This window comes from Lissotriton helveticus, chromosome 4_1 (assembly GCF_964261635.1).
Source record: "Lissotriton helveticus chromosome 4_1, aLisHel1.1, whole genome shotgun sequence".
Lineage (NCBI taxonomy): Eukaryota > Metazoa > Chordata > Amphibia > Caudata > Salamandridae > Lissotriton > Lissotriton helveticus.
The window spans coordinates 1,215,201,523-1,215,220,834 of NC_136063.1; positions in this window are offsets into that span (position 1 = coordinate 1,215,201,523).

Genomic DNA, 19,312 nt, shown 5'->3' on the forward strand with positions numbered 1-19,312 from the left:
CGTGGTGTTAGTTTACAAAGGGGTGCCGAGGGTTCTAGGGCAACAGGGTGTTCGCATGGGGAGTAAAGAGACTGCACGTGCTCGTACATCTCTTTAAAGCGGATAAGTTTACTACATTGAAGATAAGAAACAAGCATTGGCATAGCCAATAGGTCTCGCTTGTGGGACCTTATAAGTATTTAGTTTTGAAGCACAATATCCGATTATGCAACAAGGATATTGTGCTGCAAAACTAAATACTTCTAAGGTCCCACAAACGAGACCTATTGGCAATGCCAATGCTTGTTGCATTTGGGATGATGCATCCCAAATGCAAAAATACCGCTCGCAAAGGGCCAGATTCTCAGAATCTGGCTCTTTGCGAGCGGATTTAAGCTTGATGAATCTGGCCTATATTCTTTAATGAGTTTTTTCCTACTGTAGGCACGACATGCTTTCCTGCAACATTCAGCACGCCATGCGCACTTTCACTTTCCAAGCTGCCCGGGACAATGGCGGCCGCTTCTTTGAAATTAAATAGGTCTCACATTTACAAAAGTTTGAGCTATTGGCATTGTAAATGAAAATGCCGTTTATTTAGGTGTTAATTTTCAAAACATATACAGATAAGGGGCATTGTCATTTACAATGCCAATAGCTTAAACTCTTGCAAATGCGAGACCTATTGCACTGCAAATGCTTTTGTTTGTGTCATAATTTTTTTATTGAATAACGGGCGGTAATACAACAGTGCAGTTGAAGAAAAGGACAAAATGAGGCAGCACAGATGTACATTTGTACTGTGGTGGGGGGAGATCAAATTATGGAGGAATAGGGGAGAGAAAAAGAAGGGAGGGGTTGAGAAGGGGCAAGGAAGAGGGTGAGGGGGGATGAAGAGGGTACACAACCTACAACTAACGTGTCCTTCTCATTGACAATATATCAATATAAGAAAGGGTCTCTGGCATATACCATTGCAATGGTGTGGTGCAGAACAATTATACAATAGTGACAAGCGTTGCAGTAAGATTTTCCGGCACGGGGGCACAGAAATATCCGGTAGAAAAATCCAAAGCCAGGAGAGGAAAAGGGGGGCGCCGGTCTACACTGACTTTGTGTATGCCAGATACTAGCTACGTCGGTCACTGGTGGCAGTTGGGGAAGTGACATGATGATGGAGCTGAGTGGAAGAGGGGGAGGGGGTGTGAACGTTATGCTTAGGGATGACATATTCTATGATTGGAGGACCTGGGGGAGTAACGGACAGGAGTTGGGATTGCGTGTCTGGGGGAGAGAGAAGGGGGGAGGGGGGTGTATGTTATGCCATGTAGTATATGTTGAGCTGCGACTGTTTGTAGCATTAGGAGGAAGGGAGGGGGTTGTGGGGAGGAAGGGAACGGGGGAGGGATGAGTGCCAGTCCGTGTGACCAAGGGGTGAGGGGGAGCGGTTTGGGTTGTGCGTGGGGGGGGGTTGGGTTGTGGCAGTCCTTAGCATGTAGGCTCCCGGAAAGAGAGTGCCTAAGTTTGTTTATATACCTACTCTTGATCTTGCATACCATAAATTACGCGCTTGTGGGATGCAGTTTGGACCATAGCGGCAGTCCAGTCTCCCTGTGAGGGGGAGGGCGTGCTCTCCATGCCACTGGAATCAAGCTATCGTGGCTGATGACAGCTGATAGCCAGAAACCGTTCCTAGAATGCTTGATTCCGGTCCAGGGAAGACATGGCTTGGCAGTTCGGGCTGGACTGTTCCCATGAGGCACAGGGTCAAGACTGATTTGCATATGGCCATGTCTGAACTGAGGTGGTGTGGTGTGCAAAATAACGATAAACCCAGATCTGTGACTGGGGGTGAATGTTTTGCCATTGCGCAACATTCCGTCCATCAATTGTTGTTTTTGCATTGGTCACCCCGAGTGGGACATGTATGCTCAGAGGTGAGTCCCGTGCTCTCCATGCCACTGGAATCAAGCTATCCTGGCTGATGATGGCTGATAGCCAGAAACCGGTCCTAGGATGCTTGAGTCTGGTCCAGGGAAAACATGGCTTGGCAGTTCAGGCTGGACTGTTCCCATGAGGCACAGGGTCAAGACTGATTTGCATATGGCCATGTCTGAACTGGGGTGGTGAGGTGAGCAAAATTCCGATGGATTAAACCCAGATCTGTGACTCAGGGTGAATGTTTCGCTATTGTGCAACATTCCGTCCATCAATTGTTTTTGCATTTGTCACCCCAAGTGGGACGGGTATGCTCAGACGTGAGTCCCGTGCTCTCCATGCCACTAGAATCAAGTTATCCTGGCTGATGACGGCTGATAGCCAGAAACCTGTCCTAGGATGCTTGATTCCGGTCCAGGGAAGACATGACTTGGCAGTTCAGGATGGACTGTTCCCATGAGGCACAGGGTCAAGACTGATTTGCATATGGCCATATCTGAACTGGGGTGGTGTAATGAGCAAAATAACGATGGATTAAACCCAGATCTGTGACTGGGAGGGAATGTTTTGCCATTGTGCAGCATTCCGTCCATCAATTGTTGTTTTTGCATCTATCAGAAATAAAGTCCAGCCCTCAAGAAGACCTTTATGACATGGAGTGTTTGGTCCCACTTATATATGGTCGAAACGCGTTGGCATTGAAAAGACAGTGGTTTGGAGAAAATTAGGATAAGGAGATACTGACCCTACCTGGACAGTTCAGTGGAAACTACCATGTTCCCCTATAGCATCTTAAGTTAATACCCTCCGACCCTATACAGGACCTTGAAATTAGGACATTCTGAGGACCCAGTTATATATGGTCCCAGGACTCTTCATTTTTCAAGAGTATAGGACAACAAAAGCGAATTGAGAATTTAGTTTGTGCACCCAAAAAAAACGTTTGTGAAATAGAATTGTTTAGTGAGTCTTGTCAAAAATTGTGTAAAGATTTTTGTCCAATTATTTTTGAGTGAGTTTAAATATTACATTTATGTATATGTTTCTCATAGAAGTGTTTTTGTATATAAATGTTTGTCTGTGTTAATATGACAAAAGGAGACATGTAATTATATCTGATGTAGGAAACACTCAATACACAAAAAAAACAATTGAAGTAAACAACAAAAATAAATTGTCGCCCCAAGTCAATAAAAAGGACTTTTGAGGCCAAAAAGAAATACGGTGTTCTATAGTATTTAGAGGCATTTGTGTTTATGAATTTGTTAGTTTTAATTTTCCGACACGTAGTTTATGGTGTAATTGAAACCTTGTAGACCTAAAATCCACTTGGAGATACGGGGAGTAGTTTTTTCCATGCACCTGTTAGAAAACAAAGGAAGCAAGGGTTTGTGGTCCGTTTTTAGAGTGAATGGGATCCCCCATAAAAAGAACTTAAAGTGATTTATAGCCCAATAACAAGCAAGGGCTTCCTTTTCAATCGTGGAGTCGTTACGTTCTGGTTCCTTCAAAAGTTCTGGTTGCAAAGGCTATCACTCTCTCTTGTCCTTTCACGTGTTGTGTAAGTGAGGCTCCCAACCCTTTCATGCTGGCATCCGTTGTTAAAGTGGTTTTGGCATTGGGGTTGAACATACTTAGAATGGGTGCCTCTAATATAGCCTGCTTGATCTGTGTGAAATCAATGTGACACAGAGTTCCAATCGAACGAGGTACCTTTTTTGAGTAACACCCTGAGAGAATGGACTTGTTCAGCAAAGTTTTTGACATACTTGGACATGTATTCAACCAGGCCCAGAGAGGATTTGAGTTCCTCTTTGTTAGTAGACGCAGGAGCAAGTTTGACTGCGTCTACTAGGCTAGATTTCGGTTTGATTCCTTCACCTGATATGGTGTGACCCAGGTAGACCATGGATTCCATACCTATTTTGCATTTCACCTTTTGAGTGGTGAATCCTGCCTTGCTAAGTTTCTTCAAGACTTCTTCAAGGACTTTTATTATGTTCAATTACTGATACTCCATAAATCAGGATGTCGTCCTGAAAGCACAGTACTTTGTCTGTTCCTTGAAAGATATGCTGCATAATGCGTTGAAACACTGCTGCGGCAGATGCTAGGCCAAACGGCATCCTTGAAAACCAGTATGCCCCAAAGGGAGTTATGAAAGAGGTAAGGGACTTGGAATCAGGGTGGAGAGCGGAGGAGAGGTCGAGAACGCTTAAGAATTTTGCTACTTGTATAACCATGAGCATCTCGCTAATGTTGGGAAGAGGATGTTTGTCCACCCATATGTTTGAATTCAAGTCTCTGAGGTCAACGCATAAGTGAATCCCCTTTCCCCCTCCTTTAGATGCTACTACAATGGGGCCAACCATTCAGAACATTCAGTACGCTCTATCATTTTGTTGGCTTCCAACCTGTCAAGCTCTTTCTTGAGCTGGTCTCTTATAAGTAACGGAACAGACCTGTCCTTGTGGACATCTGGTTTGTGCTGTGCTTTTAGTTTGATCTTATGCAGGAATCCTTCAACAGTCCTAATTTGTCAGTAAACACTTCGGGAAACTTCTTGCATATTTCTTTCCCCATATTTTACCTTTCTACCAGGTAAACTGGTTCAGGAGCATTTGGATCCAGCTTGCTCCCCAGGTCTTTCTGGTGTTTCCACCCAAGTAAATTTGAACCATTCTTTGTAATGTAAACTTTGAAATCAATGTGCACGAGAAGCATTCCAACAAGGAGTATGGGATCATGGTTGTATCCTCCCGGTCTGATGTCAGGGGGTAATAAGGTGTATTCTTTATTTCCCGAGTTCTCTTGAAACGTGGATTCGCTGATGAGAGTATATGTAGAACAATTGTAAGCAAATACTACATATGGGATATTGTCAAGTAATATTTCACATTTAGGATATATGTTATTGGTGGGATCTGGATTGTTAGCTACTTGGAAAACAATATCTTCATAGTGAATTGGTTCGTTGCGAACCATATGGGTAACACTCTTCCTAAATTCCTTGCAGACCTTAGAAAAATGTTCTCTCTTATTGCATTTCCTGCAAGTGACACTTCCAGGGGGCATTTTACATTGGTGGCCAAATGATTGGGATTACCACATCTGTAACACCTAAATTTGCTCCCGTCAGTATTTTGTTTCTCAATCTCAGCCGGTAAATGCTTTGACTTAACATCTTTTGTAGATATTTTATTTATACCATTGTCCAACACTTGCTTGATCTCTACTGCATCCTTCATTTCATTCATGCAGAATGCTTTGTGTTCAATAGTTTTCGCTATATCAATAGCATGTTTTAAATCGGGGGCTTCAGCTAACAGTTTTTCTTGAATTTTCTTATCACATGTGCATCTGACTAATTGGTCCCTGATCGGAGATTCAGTTAACATGCCAAAATCACAAGTTGAAGCTAATCCCCTTAGAACAGCTACGTAATTACTCACTTTTTCATTTTTACCTTGTGAACGTGAAAAAAATGTGTCGGTCCAGAACAATATTAATCTTTTTCCCAAATAGTGCTTCTAGTTTTTTTCAGGACGTCATGCTTTACATCCCCCCGATATTCCTCATTAACATCAACATTTTTAAATATAGAATCAGGAAGATTGTCAAATATTTCTCTTGCATGTTTTCCTAAATTATGCAACAGGATATGTTGTTTACGTACAGATGGAAACCTATCACCCCCTATGGCAATTAAATAGGACTCAAAAAGGTTTACCCACTTTTTCCATGGTATAAGTGGTTCCCCTGCTTTATTGAGAAATGAAGGTGGTTGAGACATTGTAAAAGCAGCCATAGGAAAAACGAGTAAAAAGGATTAGGAGAAAGAAGTGCTGGAAGACAGAGGATACAAGAGAGAAAGAATAAGAAGGTGAAGAAAAAAATAAGAAGGTGAAAGTAGAGGTACGAGATTGAAACTACAGGCAAAGTTGCAGAAAATCACTACCAACAGTACAGTAACAGTGAAATGAGTACTGTTGAATGTAAATCACAACACAATTTGTTCATATACTGTTATTGCAATACCCACAAGGAGTCTGGAATTGCAGGGAATGGAAGATCACTGTGATGAGTCAGAATTAAGCTGTGCCTGTCAGCGACGTAATGTTTGGCAGGCCCCGAGGATAAATAGTGATGCAGCGCCCCTATAGAAAATCTGTCTCAACAACACTACCCAACATCATGATACTCACCATTAATCATAAAACTCTCACAAGGCCCATAAACTACCGAGACAAATTTTGGGCAGCTGAATCATGTGACCTAATTAATCAGAACTATTCAAAAAACTATTTACACTTTTATATACAACTGCAGTTTGTCATTTTTACCATGGATTTATATCATATAACATTTTAATTAAGTCACTAAGGTAAATGGATCAACTGATGGTAACTAGACCATGAATAACAAGACCAGCTTGTAATTTCAAAATCTAATTTATTAGCTTTATTATTCAAGGAAAGAGCATTTAAAAGTATGAATCTTTATTTTATTAGCAGTATAACAGCATTTTATTGAGGAAAGGCACATTAGATTGTCATTTCAAAGCATCATCATTCAGCATGAATTAAAGTAAAATAAACAAGTTTCCTAACCCCTAAGTTCTATTTCCCTATCTGAAACTCGCTTCATCTAAAAGTTAGTCATTAAGGCCTACTATCCTTACGTGCGCCAAATGTCCGTCAGCACGTCTCGCCCCCTTCAGGATTCAGGAAACAAGCAGCCCCCACCCGTTTCGGGGCTAGGTTTTTATACCTTTCTAACTAGCTAATCTCACTGAAAAAGTATACTTTTCTTGACCGACCAGAGTTCGGATTGGCTGACAAATGTCAGCTCATATGGTGTCATCCTCTTTCCTGAAGCCTAAATCAAACTTTTTCTTTGAGTCCATTGTCCCTTATTCTCAAGTCACACAGCTTTCTCAGATCGAAAATTTTTTGCATTCACAGGCTGTGACTTCCTTAACTTGGCAGACTTTGCTGGTTCCTGTCCTTGGATTTAGTCCTTCCATGAACACGTATAATACAATTTCCAATTGTGCTTGCAAATGTTCTCAACGTGATAAAACTTTCCACGCAGAGCTCTCTTGCTTTCTCTGGACAGGACTCAACAACACCATCTTTTAAAACGTTAGGCCTCAGGCCTCTTACATGGAGAACTAGTATTTAAAGAAACACAAGACATCAATTAATTAGAGTAATGAAAACCCTTCTGTTACCCACCCCTTTGCTAATTATTATCCCATTAGTTTATGTTAACTAGCTGTAAGCACATGAAGCAGCTTTTCACATACAGGTTTCTCCACGAACTTATACCACATAAAGACAGAAAGACATAACATGAGCACACAAAATAAGCACATGCCATTTAAACAGCCACATTTAATACTGACAAAGACAATAGACAAGGTTAGTTCATTATTTTTCACGTACTTGTAGTTGCAACATTGAGCACATATATTAATCCCTTGTGTTGTGTATGCATTTTAATCTAGGTTGATTAGTAATTTTCACTCTCAAGCTCATTAGTAAAATTATATATTATGGAAGTTTAACTTTGCGAGTCGAAACAAAATATATTTCTGAAACTCGCTCCATCAACTCCCTCATCTGGTGATTTCAAAATCACCAAACTACACCCCAAAATTTAGCAAATTTTTTATTCCACAAACATGTTTTGATTTTCACTGCATTAGTTTTTTCAAAGTCTTGACTCAGCTGTTTGTCTGCAACTCTCATATTGAGTCCTACGAAACTCTTCCATCTCAATCTCTCTCTCTCCTGTTCCTTTCTAAGTTTATAGATCCTTCTCTTTTCCTTTAAATACTTCTTTCTCTTGTGTAACATGCAACTGATCTTCAACAAAAGTATTACAAAGACTATAACTAATAAAGGTGTTAAAATTTTGCCTAAGATTGAACTACCTATCTCTTGAAACCAGGTTTTGATTGCTGAAATTCTTTTGCTCAAACGTTCTGAAAAATCCTCCTCTTCTAAGGGTACAATTTCTGAATTAATCTCTGAAATGTTTTTGATGTACATCTCGATACTCTGACTCTTATCAGGGATATAGGTGCAGCAGTGTTGGACATGTAAAATGCCACAAACTCCTCCCTCTTTTGCTAGCAGAATGTCAAGCGCAAGACGATTCTGCATTACCATAGACCTTATAGCAATAAGCTCAGTATCCACTAATTGGAAACCACTAGCTGTATCAGTTGACAATCTGTCAACAACTGTAGACAATTTTCTGATTTTGACTGCATTCAGGGATATACCCACTAAAGGTATTACTGCTTCAAAAACGTCTCCCAACATTTCTGAGAAACTTTCTCTTTTAAATCTATTCAGATGATTGCTGATCTCAAATGAACCCTCTGCATTTCTGTAAACATGAAAATTTTGGGAAAAACTAAACCAACAAAGCAAGTCCCATACCAATGGTCTGGGAGGTTGTAATAGGCCTTGTCTCCACACACAAAATAAATTCCAGGGAAAATTGGATCCTTACCACCTTTGAATCCCCAACCCCCCAAGATTTGATATGTATCCTCACATTGACTGGCACCCACAAAGTAGTTATCAAACAACGTATTATCTCTTCTAATGCAACATTTACCACTAACAGGTTTATCTATGTGAATAGCAATGTTTTCAAACGATTTGCCATTTAACTTTTCGTCCTCTATCTGCCAAAACTTTGATTTAGTTTGCTTAAGCATTTCATTTCTCTTATAAATTGCTCTTCTCTCTTCAACTAGATTCAAGAAGGACTTTTCTTCAGTTCTCAACTTACAAGTTAAATTGTTTCTAAAAGCATACTCGTATGCGAGTTCATTAGTCACAATAAAAAATTCCCTCATCTGTTTAGCTTGCTTATGCAAGCTTTTCTCAACTTTCAAGTTTGCAAAGATTTCGTCATGATTCGAATAGTAATATTCTAAACGACCAGTTTGATAAAATAAACTAGCTATCACACTGCAAGTTATGCCATAAGTAAGAGGAAGCATATTGTATGTCACTCCCTCCGAAACAGAAGCAGGCAATTTCACACAGATATAACAGTCTTTGACTTCCATAACCTTAACATACTCAGCTAGAAGCCTTGAAAAAGTGTTACTAGAAAAATCACCAGCAGATCTATCTCTGTGGATCTCTGGTTTATGATCAATAACTCTGTTAGTTTTACTTGCTGCACTATGTTTATCTTGTTTAGCCATAGCTTTACTTGTCATATTAGCTTTGTACGTTTCGTTATCAATTCCAAAAGGGAAAATGACAGCTAAAACTAACCAGACCAGGATTAATAAAACCACACAGATTAAAGACATTTTACAACATCTCTTGATGATAGAACATCTCAAGTTATTATTAACAAAAAGCATCTTTAACTCAGAATAGAAGCCTTTCAAAGAAAACAAAAAAATAAAGCAATTCTAAATATTTCTAAATTAAATATTTCTAACACCCCCCTATTTTTAATTTTTTTTTTTTAAAGAAAACCCTACTTTCTAACAGCTTTTCTTCGACCTTGCGTCTTACATCAATGTGTTTTCCCAGCTAACACAATTTCTTCGACCTTATGTCACCTAACACAATTTCTTCAGCCTTATGCCAAAAACAGATTCCAAAATTTAACAGAGACTAATTCAATCATTTCCACTAGTGTCATCTAAATCTTCCTGACTGCTACTATTCACCTCCACCACAGGTGGGATGATAATGTAAGTCCACTCAGGGGACTTATACTTTTGGTTTGGCTTTACAATTCTTTTTGCCCTACTACTAATTACTTCAATTTTCTTTCCAGCTTATCAGAGTCACTTTTCTGACTAGAGACTTCGTTCACCTGCTCTTTTGATCTGTTTATCAATTTGAATTTTAGCCCATCATTTTCATTAGGCCAGTTATCACCTTTTCTTGTCAGTTTCTTCTTGGGTTCAGATGTGTTACACTCTGCTCTCCAAGCTCTCTTTCTGAAATTTCTTATTTGAGATTCTTCATCACTGTCATCAGTTTCGCTGTCAGAAATTTGAATTTTGGACTCAGGTACTTCTTTACTCGGCAGCTTCACTCTGTTAGGAACTCTATCCTTATAGCTGGTACTTGGCAATTCGTCTTCTTCTTCTTCTTCAATTACCTTCAACTTCCCAGTTTCAGAATTTTCATTCCTTCTTCCAGAGTTTCCAATCTGCTTTTCAATACCGTCCTGATTTTGATTTTCTTCTTCTTCAGACTCTTTTTCTGCTTCTTTTTCTAAGACAATTTCATCATCTTCAGAGTCTAATATCACGATCTCTTCAGTATCTTTATCCAATGCCTCATTTGCATTTGAACTCTCCAGATGTCGACCTTCCTGTCGAGCTTCAGGATCTGGATTTCTTTCAGGTTCTTCTTCAGAGTCTGAATCAGTTGTAGTGTCACCTTCGTCAGGATTTTCAGGTGTAGGCACACGAATGGTGTGACTAGCGTGAATTCACCTTTTTAATCCTTTGCACTTTACTGCATTTGTTGTGACAAGAATCACCTGTCTGGCCTTTTGCCACCTGGGTACTAGGCAGTTCCTTCTTCTGTGAATTTTTGTCCTCACCCAATCTCCTGGTAACAGATCATGAGCTTTTTCTTTGTCTCTTGCAAATATATCTGTTCCCACCTGATGGAACACAGAAGTCACGACGTCAGAAAGATTCTTACAATATTTCTAAATGACGCTATCATTTATACTCAATATCTTTCCAACTGGTACAAATGCTGGTCTCATGACTCTTCCCATGACAATATCATGAGGGCTTAATCCTGTCTTTTTATCTTATCTGGAGTACTTCTCAAAGACATCAAAACAAGTGGAAGTGCATCTGTCCACTTTACTCCTGTAGCTAGACACATCTTTGCAATTCTATTCTTGATAGTACCATTTATTTGCTCAACCACACCGGATGCTTCTGGTCTGTAGGCACAGTGCAGCTTTTGTTTTATATTTAATGCTTCACAAACCATTTGTAACAGTGACCTGATTGCCGACACTGCCGAGAGTCATACTGCCCAAGAAGAAGACCTCACGAACTACCGCCGCCACCGCCAAGAGTCCAAGGGCACCGGACTCCGCGCCGCCGCTCCGGGAGACTCCAAATCCCAGCAGGCACCGCGGCGGCGCGTGCAGAGTGACGCGGGTCGCGCCCTGAGAGCGCCAAACACCGGATAAAGGCAGGACAACCCCGGCAGAGCGGGGGAGACACTGACCTGATTGCCGACACTGCCGAGAGTCATACTGCCCAAGAAGAAGACCTCACGAACTACCGCCGCCACCGACAAGAGTCCAAGGGCACCGGACTCCGCGCCGCCGCTCCGGGAGACTCCAAATCCCGGCAGGCACCGCGGCGGCGCGTGCAGAGTGACGCGGGTCGCGCCCTGAGAGCGCCAAACACCGGATAAAGGCAGGACAACCCCGGCAGAGCGGGGGAGACACTGACCTGATTGCCGACACTGCCGAGAGTCATACTGCCCAAGAAGAAGACCTCACGAACTACCGCCGCCACCGCCAAGAGTCCAAGGGCACCGGACTCCGCGCCGCCGCTCCGGGAGACTCCAAATCCCGGCAGGCACCGCGGCGGCGCGTGCAGAGTGACGCGGGTCGCGCCCTGAGAGCGCCAAACACAGGATAAAGGCAGGACAACCCCGGCAGAGCGGGGGAGACACTGACCTGATTGCCGACACTGCCGAGAGTCATACTGCCCAAGAAGAAGACCTCACGAACTACCGCCGCCACCGCCAAGAGTCCAAGGGCACCGGACTCCGCGCCGCCGCTCCGGGAGACTCCAAATCCCGGCAGGCACCGCGGCGGCGCGTGCAGAGTGACGCGGGTCGCGCCCTGAGAGCGCCAAACACCGGATAAAGGCAGGACAACCCCGGCAGAGCGGGGGAGACACTGACCTGATTGCCGACACTGCCGAGAGTCATACTGCCCAAGAAGAAGACCTCACGAACTACCGCCGCCACCGCCAAGAGTCCAAGGGCACCGGACTCCGCGCCTCCGCGCCGCCGCTCCGGGAGACTCCAAATCCCGGCAGGCACCGCGGCGGCGCGTGCAGAGTGACGCGGGTCGCGCCCTGAGAGCGCCAAACACCGGATAAAGGCAGGACAACCCCGGCAGAGCGGGGGAGACACTGACCTGATTGCCGACACTGCCGAGAGTCATACTGCCCAAGAAGAAGACCTCACGAACTACCGCCGCCACCGCCAAGAGTCCAAGGGCACCGGACTCCGCGCCGCCGCTCCGGGAGACTCCAAATCCCGGCAGGCACCGCGGCGGCGCGTGCAGAGTGACGCGGGTCGTGCCCTGAGAGCGCCAAACACCGGATAAAGGCAGGACAACCCCCGCGTCGCGGGACGCGAGCGGGACGCCCGGGGCGAAGCCCGGGCAAAGGGCGGGCCCTCTACGGCCCTCATCGGCTCGACCGGCCAGGCTAGGCCACCCCCCTGACACCTATCATACGGCCTATAAGGTACTGTTCCCAGTTCGTCCTATTGTACATATTTGCGCTATAGAGGAATTGCCCTGCCATTTCGTTACTGGATGCCTGTTTGACTTGCATGGCACATCGTTTTGCCAACATATACTGTTCCCATTTGAATTGAGCCTTGATAAAGTTGCCTACTAACTGTTTCAATCATGGGGAAAAAACTGGTTCCTGCCCCAGTAGAGACTGTGAACACTTTAGATTCATATCTTGTACAAGTGGTTAGTAACATCAATAATAAGAGAAGGCAATCTCTTGGCTTAAGCCAATCACCCATTTTGCCTATAGAAAGCCCTTCCACAAGTATATTAAGTACAGCGACATCTGATTCACTAATACAAAATCCACCTTTGGATCTTGTAGATTCTAATCCTCAAAATAATAGCACTGAGGTCGCTGCTGCTGCTGACGCTGACCTTCCAACAGATAGAACAGATTTGATAGATCTATCAGATAGCGTTTTTATAGATGCGAACCATCAGTTAGCTACCACGGACGAAGATCCACAATCCCTGCAGCCTGCTATACGGGCTGTTAGAGCCTGTAGAAGACTCCCAGTTAAGAGGGGGGGGAAACAAATAGGAAGGAAAAAACCCGCCACACCACCCCCTAGGCGGGTGGGGAAATATGTAGATCCCGACATTGATATAGAGTCAAAACGCATTGTCGATGATGATCTTTTTAATAGGATTCAAGATATGATAGATATAAAGATTAGGACTATAATTAAACCCCTGATCGGGAAATTAGATAAGCTAACATCTGAGGTCAAAAAACTGGGTGGGGTACATAGCAAATTAGTAGATGAGGTAGAGAAGTTATCCTCCCTCGTCACAGATTTAACATCTACGGATACGGAGGTTACCCCAATTGAAAGCAACTTACAGCCCATCCAACCAGGGCTGTCGCTTCTTCCAGTAGCACCGTCAGTACCTGTTCCTGGTCAGGATGTAGTTGTCAATACTGGAGATGCGAGTAGTAGCACTACTGGCCCTATAGCGGTCATACATCAAGAGGATGTTTCAGCCCAATTTATAGTGGAAGCCTCGCCAGTAGTACTGGTACTGGCAAACGTCCCAGTTCTATCACAAGATAAAATAGAGTCCAATCAGGGTCTAAAAGATAAAGCGTTACATTGGCTCACTAATAATATGTACATGGCTCAACAAGGGATCGATAAATTGGCAGGGGATATAGTTATGACTAGGAGGGTATCTTGGATTGGCAGTAAGCCAAAAAAGTTTAAAGGGGACTGTGTCATCCTAAACTTTGCAAACGCCGAGGTCCTCCCAGATATTTTGAGCAACGTTTTTCCACCCCAACGTCGTAGTGGCTCTATAATTCCTCTCACCCTTAAGTTCTTTTACGATGAGACTCAGTTTGCTACCTTATCCAATATCCCCACCTACAAAAGAAATATTATTTCTAGTAGCTGGGGAGGGGGCACCAGATCTAGACATTTTAATGACTGGTTTCAGCCCATAGCACATCGGGAGCCAGGAAGATTCAACTACTCAAATGAGTTAAACAACAGGCCTGCCCCTGCATATGATCCAAGATCTAACGGTTGGGGTTCCGGACTATTGGGTTACGAACATAGTGTTCGGGGCAATAGGCCCACACATTGGTTGAGAAACGATCAGTTTCTTACACGTCCAAATACCCCACAACCTATGTGGAACCCAGCTCTATATCGACAGGGCCAGGCGGCTACTCCCTTTGAGTGGGGCTTTGCCACATGAAACAGGTTTGGTCCTTTAACTGATTTAAATACCTGTGATTGACTTGAACCAGGAATTGATCTGGAAAGGGAGGCGATGAACAACTCAATATTAAAATGTGGTGGTCTAAATATTGTTGAGCACTTTAACAATTTCGCCACCGACGGAGTACTAGAGTCTCAAGTGCTAATTAATCCCGTTCAGCAATTGATTTCATCTCAGACTGTGCCTGTTGTAAATATGAGCACATTGGGTGTGGATACACAGAGCCCCTGCCGAGCTGAAACCAGTAAAGGCAAATTTTTGCAACCAGTAGCTGAAGGTAACTCAGAGGATGTAAATGAACTAAGGTTACCCACTGATTCTTGTAAGATCATTACTTGGAATGTAGCAGGTTTAAGTACAAAACGCCAGGATCATGCTTGGCTGAGCTTTGTTTCTAAGCATCACATCATCGCTTTGCAAGAAACCTGGGACACATCCAACAATCTTTGGTGGGATGGGTTCACCTGTTTCACTAAACCTGCAGTGGCTAGTAGGGCGGGCAGAGCTAAAGGTGGATTGGTGATCTTGTTCGCGTTGGATCTAGTAGGAAGTTACAGGCAGATCAGCACTGACTCTGATAACATCCTAATGGTTGAAAGGGTGATTAACAAAACAAGTAGGACCTTATACGTTAATTTTTACAATTCAGGGAACAGTGACTATAGCGGTCGCAATATCTCCAGTTTGGACAGTTTTTTAAACACAGCAGCACAGAATATCGAGTTAACTTTTGAGTTTATTTTATTAGGCGATTTTAATATTCACTTATGTAATCTAGCCTGTAAGGGAAGAGGTGCTAACGAGGTCGATGATGCGGCCTTACAGGGACCTCACTTTGAACATTCTGTAGAGGGGCAGGAGCTCGAAGAATTACTGGCTAATTATGATCTATATGAACCTGATTGCGGCCAGAGATTGCCAACTTTCATTGGCGCCCAAAATGGCACAGTGATCGATTACATTTTTGTCTCATTAGGGATTTTAAATCGGATCATGGCCTATCGTACAGTTGCAACACACTATAGTGACCATAACCCAGTTTTACTCGAGGTGGCCTGGGGTGCCCAGATGGGGGCGCCTCCAATTCCCGCAAAACCGGCACATCCCCTGAGGACCACTGACCAAGATCGACGAGTGAAGTGGGCTAAAGTGATCCCGGAAAACTTTTATGGAAAATGCTTCCCTAAAATCAAAGACCAGGTGGAGCTTTGTAAAAATCCGGGCACGCAAGGTGATCACATAGTAGCAGCTTTCGAGGCAATATGCAACCAGGTTTCTAAGGATCTCTTAGCAAAACCAACCCAGGGAGCACAAGGACATAAGCGATGGTTCGACTCTGTATGTTCGAAAGCCCACAGAGAACTGGTGGCCGCCTTAAAAAATGTTCCAAGGGATAAAGATGACATTTTGAGATTAAGGAAAATCTATAGGGCAGCCCTTAAGAACTGCAAAGACACGATTAAACGCGAAACATGGGACAATCTCCTGTCAGCGGCAGTGCTCAAGGATAGTAGGAAATTCTGGGAGATTATCAAACAGCCCCTATTCTCTGATGAAAGCAATGCTCCCATGGACTGCGTTATCACAGATGAAAAATGGTTGTCTTTCTTTAAAAATGTCTATGGGGGTGACGATGATGGCACAAAAAAGGGCCCTTTAACCAATGTGGAAGTACATCCCATCATCTTTAATCCCCAAGAAGTGGAAATAGCTCTCCTGGCAACCACCAAACACAAGGCACCTGGCCCCGATGGAGTTCCCACGGACTTTTTTATGTACTCTCCTAAACTGTGGGCTGAGGTTATGTCAAATGTGTTTAACGCAGTTAATGGTAATCCAGCTCCCGCCTCCTGGGCCATATCCACCATTGTTCCCATTTTTTAAAATAAAGGTCAGCGGGATGATCCCGCGTTTTATAGGCCCATATCCCTCTTGGACTCAACTATAAAAATCCTGGGCAGAGTCCTTTTATCTAGATTGAGGGAGAATGTTGAGGGTTGTGGTGGGCTGTCTGACTTGCAATATGGTTTTAGGGAGAGAAAAGGGACCATTGAACAATGTATTAATCTGCACCTACTCATCTCTAAGTACACGGTGGCCAAGGAGGGTTCCGTGTTTTTGGCATTTATGGACCTCTCCTCGGCCTTTGACCTCGTCAACAGGGCAAAACTTTGGACTATTCTTTTGGAGATGGGTATTGACGAAGCTTTGGTTACGTTCATGGCCACTATGCACCAGGAGCTTTTTGCAGCCGTCCGAGTGTCAAATAATGGTAGATGTACCCCACTTTTTAAATCTTTAAGGGGGGTGCGGCAAGGCTGCATTTTAGCCCCCACGCTCTTCACCATCTATATTGATGGCCTGGGGGCATACCTGCGAGACCAGGATGCGGACGTGCCACGTGCAGGAGAGGTCCATATTCCGGCACTCCTGTACGCGGATGACGCCGTGTTGATTGCCCGCACTGGCGTAGGATTGCAGCGCCTCTTGGACGCCTTTGGCTCCTTTAGGGATAATTTGGATCTTAAGGTTAATGTCTCCAAATCAAACACGATGGTAATGGGGCGTGAGCGTTTCAGAAAAAGACATAAATTATTTTTCTGCAGAGGGGTCCCGGTGGCTAAGGTAACCACATTTCCCTATCTGGGCGTAATGTTTGACCAGAATGGAACATGGGGGCCACAGATAAGAGCAAAGAGGCTGGCGGTTATTAGATCTTCCTCAGCGCTCTTGAGTTTTGCGGGCAAGCTGGGAGCCAGGCCCATGGAAGCCCTTTTAAAAATCTACAAGAGCAAGCCTGTGGCAATTGCACTATATGGAGCCCCTTTGTGGGGGTATGTAAATCTTGACCTCATCCAAAGGGCAGAAAATAGATTTATAAGATCTCTTCTCTCCATTCCCCAGTCAACCCCGACTTATTCCATCCATAAAGAGGTGGGTTTACCCTACCTGTCAGATTTATTGAGTTTAGCACCCCTGACTCTGTGGTTGAAAATGTGGCTGAACGAAGATCTCCCTTTGAACCACATAATATTGAGGGATGTCTTAGCACTAGATAAATATAGTAGTATCCCATGGCTGGCCTATTTAACTAAAACATTTACTGAACTGGGTCGACCAGAACTTTTCTTTAGCCCAGATAAAATTAGGGCTTTGGACATAGGCCTCATAAAAAAGTCATTTAGGGATATGAAGGAAGTGGCCCGCGAGGAAGTTGAACTGCAGAAGCCAGCAGTTAGGGCACACAACCTTTTGGTGAGTGTACCCTCCCTCGCACCTTACCTCACTTTTGTCACAGTCCCTTATCACAGGTTTTTACTAACTAAATTCAGGTTTAACCTGTTACATTTTTACTTAGGTTCTTTTAATTCCTGGCAGAAGCCAGACTTAGCCCCCCCCATGCAGCTGTGACCATTTTTCTGTGCAGGATACAATGCATTTTGTCATGTTTTGTAGCTTGTTCCATGAGCAGAGGAAAAAATATTTGCTCCCCATTCTGAAAGAAGCGGGTTTTATTCAGGTGCGTCCGGCACTGCTCTATTTACAGCTCCTGACAAATCCCCGCACAACTTTTTGTATAGCTAATTTTTTAGTGGCCGCTGCGAGGGTAAAAAAGGGGGGCCAAATTTCGCCTTTAAAAAAACTTTTTAAAGTTGTTATGTTTTTCTTTTTGATATGGATTATAAAATGTATTTTCTATTTAATTTTGTACATAGTATTTATAATATGCATCTAGATTGATGTTTTTAGATAATTGTAGGGTCATGTGTGTATGTATCCCTTTCACGGTTTTATTGTTTTGTTTCTTTGTATGACTTGTAATAAGTCGAATAAAGATATTCTGACTGACATTTGTAACAGTCTGTTTTCAAAATGTGTTCCACGATCAGTTTCAACAGTCACTGGAAAACCGTACCTTGGTATGACCTCCCTTAAAAGCAATTTTGCAACAGTAACTGAATCATTGTGACGTGTTGGGAACGCTTCCACCCATCTTGAAAATAAACAGACTATCACAAGCACATACCTCAACTTGTTGTGGGGTGGCATGTCAATGAAATCCATTTGCAACCTGGTGAAAGGACCACCCTCCCGTCCTATGGTTCCCATACTCACAACTGTGTTTCTGTTTGGGTTCATTTGTTGACAGACTAAGCATCTCTGACAAAAAGATTCTGCAATTATTCTGAATTTTGGGTTAAACCATGTCTGCCTAAATAACCTGATCATAGAATCTCTCCCTATGTGTCCTGGACCATGATACATTCTAGCCATGTCAGCAATCATGCTATTTGGCATAACTGGTCTGTCGTCTTTATAAACCCAGATGTCATCTTCCTCTCGCTGTCTACAAACTGCTCTCAACCATGAGTTTTTCTCCTCATCGTCTGCCTCATCTTGTAAATCCTTGACTCCTAGCCATGTCTCAACTACAGATGTTAGCATTAGTGAACTCAAAACACGTTCATTGTATTTTTCCCGATTGATTGAATAATTGTTTATTGCACAATGCTTAGCAATCTCATCTGCATAAGCATTTCCTTTGGTAATGTAATCATTGCCCTTTTTATGTGCTGTACATTTCACGACAGCAATTTTCTCTGGTAGCTGGATGCCATCGATCAATCTTTTGATCAAATTTGCATTTCTTATTGCTGATCCCGCAGAAGTTAAATAACCTCTTTGAGACCAGAGTTGGCCATAGTCATGAACTACGCCATATCCATACTGACTATCAGTCACTATGGTAATTCTCATTCCTTTTGCTCTTTCACAAGCACGAATCAAAGCAATCAATTCTGCTACTTGAGCTGAACGAATTCCTTCGAGACAAGAAGCTTCAACTACATCTGCAACTGTGCAGACAGAATATGCTGCTCTCAGAACACCTTCTTCCGTTCTCAAGCATGATCCATCAACAAAGTAAATAAAATCGGACTCTGGCAATGGAACATCTATAATGTCCTGCCTAGGTTTGGTACAGTATTCTAAATCATCCAAGCATTCGTGATCAATGTCATTCTCATTCCTGATTTCTGTTACAGTACCATCAGGCAACAATGTGGAAGGATTTAAATTCACACACCTTGCTATCGAG